We start from the raw sequence: 8004 nt of genomic DNA on the forward strand, positions 1-8004 counted from the left end.
AGCTTGCAAAGGGTTAGTTTGTTTTGAAATGTTGAGCGAAGGACAATTTTGTTGTTTTTTCCTTACATCTGCCTTATGTTGAGCTGCGTTCAGAGTTGAAATTTTATTTACTGAAATGTTTTCCCCGTTGTTTGATTGTAAGTTTAACTTTCTTGTTATATTTCTTGTCATATTTTAAACAATAATAATTCAAAGGTGCAGGCTCCTCTGATGAAATAGGTCAAAGTTTTAAGGCAGGATATGAAGTGTTCTAGACCATCAATCTCATAAAAAGAAGAAGGGACTCACAGGAGTGAGTTCCACAAGCAAACAGCAATGGATGAGAATTAAGGCACGGTCTCAATAAGTGCGTTTAGTTTACCATCACAAACCTGTATTAAAAACATTGTCAACTTCATGTGATTACATTATTGTATTCCAGCTAACTTGCCCATACCAGAAAATGATTTTGTCATATACAGGTTGAGAGAAAAAACGTCTTGATTACATGAATGTAGGACAAAGCATTTGGTTATTACAATACCTAAATATTCTTACCGGTTTGTGAAATTTGAGCCGGCGTGTACGTCAACAGAAATTCTGCTGGTATGTGCTGAAAGATTGTTATTGTTTCTCTTTAATACCGGTAGTTGAATTGTGTTTTGTATATTTTTAAGGGAGCATTCATTTTAATGTCCACAAACATCATTCATGTATTGATATACAACCTGACAAATTGCCATTAATAGTGTTTCATTGAATCCATATTGGAAGACAAAACATTAATAACTATAATTAGATTAACGACATGTTAATAGGAACACTAATTTTGTTCTTCTCATTTTTTTTTGTTCACCTGAGGAGTGAATTCTGAGTGTGGCTGAAAAATTAAGCTGTAGCCAGGCCAGTTTCAGGCGACTGGATGTGTTTTGAGGAAGCATAAGAATGGCGATTTAGTTCATGAAGTATTGATTGCTTGGAAAGCTATAAATTCTGCTGGCGGGAAGCATGTGGATATATTTAGCACATGTTTTATGTTATATACAGGTGCATTTAGAGTTGCTGACTTTATAATTAAGATCAAACCAGTATTGAACATACATATGTTATTTTGCTCAATTCAAACAAGTTTTTACTGTGTATGCTCTGTTTGGCAATCACGTTGTTTACAAATTTGAAATTTATCATATTTTGGTGTGTAAAGTAAGTGTTGCTTATTTTACAAATATTTTGCACTACTTTTTTATCGCAACCCTTGTGATCCTTTCTCTCTCAATCTATGTCTTAGTATCTCTTCTTGTTATTTTCTGCCTTTCATTATCTCTCTCTCTCTCTCTCTCTCTTCCTTTAATCTCTCATTTTTTTATTCTTTCTATTAATTTATATTTTTCTATATTGTATTTTGTATTTCTCTCGAGAAGAGGAAAGGAATCTGAGATTGATTTAGGTGTGGTCATTCTCTTTTCATTGTGCTATATGTAATATGCTCAGAGGCTATCATATAAATGTACCTTTATTGTCAGTGCCCTTTTGCGCCCAGGATTAAATCATGTTTTACCTCTCATTTGTTTTATACTCCAATGAAGTTGATGACCCCCCCCCCCCCCCCCCCACCCTGAAAGAAAAAGAAAAACACACTTCACAGTAGCATAGAATCGCTAGAAGAAAAGTCTCATCAGGCCACCAAACCTGAATATGGACTTTAAACCCTAAATACAGGAAATACATCAAATTGTGAAATTGCAAGCAAACTAATGTTTTGTCACTCAAAGGCTTTGTTGTGATAACATTAATAAAATCATGGCACATGATTGTGGGTGGACACATACATGTAACGATCATATGCAACAAATTTAGTTTATCTTTTGGTTGCTTTCATGTACTGGTACTAATTTTATGACTTCACATAGCAAATGGTTGAAGACAATGGTTGATGTATCGTCTGTTCACAGCTAAAAGAGTGTCAAACTCTGTGTTTAAGTTTAGAAATGAGCTCCCTTCTTTATATCAGTTATTATGTTGATGTCCAAGATATTTACAAACCAACAGGAATGCAAATGGGCAGTTTTAATACCGGTATCTAAATTTGATGAAGGCTGAATTTCTTTTTATAACGATACAAATGAAGTGCATATCATATCACCAATACTTCTGTATCGGTAACATTTGAATCTATTGCTTTCATCACCATCATCCAATACCTTTTCCTCAGATTTTAGTTTGGAATCATATGGGACCGGTCCCAAGCATATCCATTTTTGCAAATAATTTTTTTCTTTAAAAAAAATGATAGCAACACCTTAAAAATATCTGGCAAAACTTATTCTTTTTCCTATCCTTTTCCCCCAACAATCCATCTTATATTTATGGGCAATTTGAAATCTCTTGGAGGGGGATTTCTACTACAGGTTTTGATGAAAATGTGTAAATTGTAATCACCATTTTGTATTTTGTATATTGATATTTGTAACATGTTGGAATGTCTCCTTAACTTATTCACTTGTTTATATTATAAATACAACACAAATATATATTAATACAAATATGTTTATACTCTGTTGAAAAATCCATGACAAAATGGCCGCAGTAAATGGAGAAATGGTTCCAAATATCCTTCTTTATGGCTCTAATATTTATAGCCTGAACCATCTGTGGCCCATACATGTATTAAGTCATTTTTGTATTTCACTTTTGAGCATTATGTAGACTTACACTATAGACAGGGTTATGTTTCATTTTCATTGTAATTAAACCAATTGTCAAATATATTCAAACAATTTCTTTTATTTATGTGTAAAATTTGTATTGTTTGTACATTTGAGTAGACATAAGAATATGCTTGAATTGTACTTTCTTTTTCTTCTTTCTTTGTTCTCTTTTTGTTATTATTATTATTTTGAAGGACACGAGTGTATATCATGTAGTCTGAAATAAATATTCATGAACGATAAATTGAAATGTATATGACTTGCCTTGTTTAGTTTGTATATGAGTGAAATACTTCTGCCTGTGTATCGTATCAGATAAATATCGTTGGTGGGGTGACAAAACCTTGTATTTTTTGAGATTTTTATTAATTTTGTACCTAATGGCCTACGACACCACCTGATAAATCCATGGAACGCCTCCTCGGTTTTTTCACAAGTTCCACACAAACACCCTTAAACTAAACCTCGTAACTTTAACCTTGTAATTCCTTTTCCTCGTAACTCACACACGGCCTAACAGTACCGAAGTTAGTGTATTCAAATCCTCGTAACTTATTCAAAAAAATCCTCGTAACTCATTCAGAGTTGAAAGTAAGAACTTGTATCTCAATTTGAATAAAAACTAAAAACTTGTATCTCAATGTAGATACATGCAAAAACCTTGTAACTCACTTTTAAATATAAAAACAATTACTTTACTGTATTTCAACAATGACATTAAAATTGTATAAATATTCCAGTTTTAAAAAGAAAGGACGGTGTCACAGCACTAAATTTGTTCTGACAGGAAAGTTTTTTCGCTCTCCTGAAAATTCATGATTTTTGAGATACGAGGTTTTGTCACCCCACCGACGATATACTGTTGTTGCATAAATGAAAACTGATTACATAAATTTCATGAGCATGATACCATTATTCAGCTCAATAGTTTTAGAATTTGGGAACGAATGACCATTATCTGCCCATGCGCGAATCCTAATTACGAACTCGCTTATTAGGATGCTGACTCGTATTGTTTTAGAGTAAACGCTCATCAGGCTCTCAACAGACGTAAAGACCTTGATTTGATGTGGGACATTGATGACTATCAAGCTTGTGTGTAAACACATATATGTACCTACATGAAATTCCTTTCTACTGGCTAATTCCAGTATAATTTATTTCATAGCAAACGAAACAAAATTATTTTCTCAAAGGAAAAAAAAAGGGCAACCTTTTGAGAAACTACACGTGCATAGACAAAAAAGTGCAAGGGTTTTAGTCCGGTATTTCAGGCCAAAAATTAAAGGATTTAAATCTGGTCTCTTTGCTATTTTTTTCATAAATACATGTTTAAATGCAACCCCAGATCTACAACAAAAGATTTTCAAGGCAAATTTCTTGGAAAGTGGAAAAATGCCAATTTTGACAGAACCTGTCAGTTCAGCAGTTTTTTGGCAGAAAATATTAAGTAGCCTAAAACTGAAATTTTCTGTCTGGCTTTTATACTTTCGTGTTTGTTATAAAACGCAGAAACGGCCAGCCCACGTATTTTTTGTTATTATTAATAAATTAACGGTCACCGTATTTTTTTGAAAGTGGAGCTGAATTGGTAGGATCCTATTGGCTAAATTTCACACATTTTGGGGTCTAAAATTACCTTCATAGCAATTTTAGGTTCAACAAGGGCACTAGAAATGTCATAAATAAGAATAACAGCAATAACCTCTGAAGGCGTTTGCGGTCTGAAACAACTATCTCTTTAAATGTGACCCCAGATAGTCTAAAAAGGGAATCTTGATGGATTAATTTCATGAATAGTAGAAACACGCAAATCTTTGACAAAAGCTGCAAGGGGTTTAAAGGTAAAGACCAGTTCTGGTCGTGCGATTTCATTATGAAAGAAACGTTGTGGAATCGATCTGAAAAGGTTGATCATTTTGCATATAAGTATTGGTGTGTACTGCAAGGTTCTGGATGATAAAAAATTTGGCCCAGTCTTGGTAAAGTTACATGTACACAGAAAGATGTATATGGGACTACGCGACACGTGCGCGATATCTATTCGGTCCGGATAGATATAATAATTTACCAAATATATCAATTAGTAGGCGGTTTCCCGGCAAAATTTGTATCATCACGTGTTAGTCAAAACATATTCTTTCACATGATTGGTAATAAGAGCTTCCATTTCATTTTTTTGAGAGGGGGCGTTTCCAAAACTGGTCTATACTTTTAAGCAGAGCTGCCAACCTTGTGCGACCAAAAAAAGGAATCATGATGGCAAAAAAAAGGAATTTCAAGCAAAAAAAAGGAATTCATAAAAACAAAACTTACAACCATGCGCGACACACTTCCAATGCAGAAATGTTCATTCATCATGCTGTTTTTTCCATACAAGCATGAATTTTTTAGGGTGGTTATTTTGGTATAATCGGCATTTCATTCTTTTTGAGAATATTTTTCTTTTCAAGTATGCTTTAAATTTACTTTTCTATTGAATTTGTGATCAAATCACCATTTTAGGGCAGTTGTTTGACTTGCGGTATGTAAAAAAAAAAAAAAAAAAAAAAAAAAAAAAAATTTATTTAACAAACGTATTTTATGAAGAAAAAACGTAATACCGTAATTTGGAGGAAAAAAACGGAGTAATTCCGGCAAAAACGGAATGGTTGGCAGCTCTGTTTAAGCATTTTATGTCGAAAATGACCCTAAATCAGAAATATTTGATTTGGCTTATTATAATGTTTTATCATCAAAACACAATTAAATGTTACCCCAGCATATGGAGCATAAGTCAGGGCTTCATATTGGTCACACAATAGCTAGGAAACAGATTGAATTTTCATATACAATGACGGGAATGATTATTTGCTTATAATGTTGTTCATGCTAGAAATGCATTGATTAAAATGTAGCAGACACTATACAAAGCACACACACACGTAAAACAACAACAACAATAACAACAAAAAGGAACAGTATTATTACTTTGATATGTCGGGTTATCTTTCAAGAGCAGATAATTCATTAAAACTCGATACCACTTTGCTTCAAACTGTCCTGCAAAATCTTCTTCAAATACTATCTATTGGAATCATAAATACACATACCTCAGTCACAATGCGATATACATGGTGGGCAGGGAGCTTTACTGGAACATGTACAAATACATGCAACATAGTCAAACCAAACATATCTTTGGATATCTATCAAATAATAAATAATATGTCTTGATTCAATAGACCAGTTCACAGTTAGCACCTTACTGCAATAACCCCGAATATCCGCAGATCTTCAAAATATGAAGAGGTCCCACTTGGTACATTTTGAAATAATCACTCCTACAGCAATGGAGGTGCTATATGAATAGCCTTTGTTTCCCCTTTACAAAGGATACTTTCACCTGTGTATCATGGAGTGCACTGAATGTGCATGAATGAATAATGATTACATAACTTTCATGAGCACGTATCCAGTATTTCATCTCAGTGTATTTCAAAATTTGTTCTGCAACGACCTTTATCTGCTCATGCTTAGACTGCAACCGTGAACTGGCTTACCGTAATTAACGGTGTATTAACCGCACCTTTTTGCCGCCGAAAAAAATTCAAAGTCAGGGGTGCGGTTTATACATGGTACACCCCCCCCCCCCCAAAAAAAAATAATAATAATTAAAGTTTCGATTTATGCCCCTCCACCTGGCGCTATGCCTGGCAATGTCTCCCAGCTCGGTAATCGGTGTGTTGACTCACCACTCGGAAACTAGAACACTCACATTTGTCTGGGTCATCTTGGTTTGAAAGTAATCTTTCAGATAGATTTCAATATGTAGTTGTTAAAAATAATTCCTCCAATTTTTCTTCTATTACACGGCGTACCACAAGGTTCTATCCTAGGTCCTCTACTGTTTTTTAAGTCGGCAAAAGAAAAGTCGGCAAAAAAAAATGTCGCAAAAAACAATTTTTTTTTTTTTTTTTTTAGGGCGAAAAAGAGGGGTGCGGTTAATACACGAGGCGGTTTATACAACGTTAATTACGGTATTCAATTCAGTTTATTATTCAGTTCATTACCCAGGGTAGCCACACCATTATCAATACTGTTCTTCCTGAGGGTCCTGCAATCATATCATTACCCAAGCTTTAGCCCAGTTACCATGATAAAGTGCTCAAGCACTCGAGGAATTTCTTCTCACCGGGTACCAATTTACATCACCTGGGTGGAGAGAGGCAAATGTAGATTGATGTTTTGCCAAAGGCCACATTAGTCCTGCGGTGGGACTTGAATCATGAACCATGTAATCCACAGTCCGTTGACATAACCCCTGGACCATGACACATCTAATCTACCTCTGACTAGGTTTAACAAATTGGAATATGGTGATCATAGACTTGCAGGTGATGCAGCGCCGACAAAAATCTATAAAAGTTGACAAGAGTTAAGAAATAACTGAATGTCAATTATACACACAGAGCTTACATAGCCATCATGCAATTTGCTGTTCTAGAGAAAATCAAGTCAAGCTTTCTTGCAATGCGTGTACGTGACTATTAAAAGCTGAAGAAATGAAAGCTAATTGCTAAGATTTCTTTCATTAATATACAACCAGTAAAGCATATTTCAATGTAAAGTGCTTTAATATGACTATAACTTGGCAGTATTTCATCAATAATAACAATGATCACATACATTATTTCAGTTTACACTTGAAGTAAAAAAGATTCTGAAATCTGAAATATTCACCCTTTAATCAATTATATACATTTGTATCTTTTTCCTTGACTTGTGATTTGTGTGGCAATACCACTCTCTGTATTAAACACAAGTCATAACTGCAAAATATGCCTTACCCATCCAATGGGTTTTAAGCATATCTGTCCAGTTTTGTCTAATTTTTCCAGTACTGTCTGTATCAATAAGTTATCTTACACTTTCAAAATTAAGTTTTATCATTCCATCTTGCACACTTCAATTTGGAAGTCATTTCAAATACTTTCTGAGACATTATATTAGAGTTATCTGGCACTTGCTTGCCTGGTGTACCTTATAAATTCTAAAAATCAAATAACAGAAAACAAAACAAAACAAAACAAACATCCCAATGAACCAGAACAAGGACATGAAAATAAAGGAAACCAATAGGTGTTGTTTTGAGCTCTTGCAAAAAAAGTTGCAATTATACTCCAAATAATATTATATTTTGTATGTGTATAGTTTATATCACGTTCCTATGCACTTACAAAGGACTTTTGATATTATTAACCCGGCTTTATAAAGTCATAAATAATAATATATATTTATGATAAAATCTTTTGAGCGGGCTTCATTAGAATAAATC

Source organism: Strongylocentrotus purpuratus, unplaced genomic scaffold, assembly GCF_000002235.5.
Source record: "Strongylocentrotus purpuratus isolate Spur 01 unplaced genomic scaffold, Spur_5.0 spur5_scaffold_14, whole genome shotgun sequence".
NCBI classification, from domain to species: domain Eukaryota; kingdom Metazoa; phylum Echinodermata; class Echinoidea; order Camarodonta; family Strongylocentrotidae; genus Strongylocentrotus; species Strongylocentrotus purpuratus.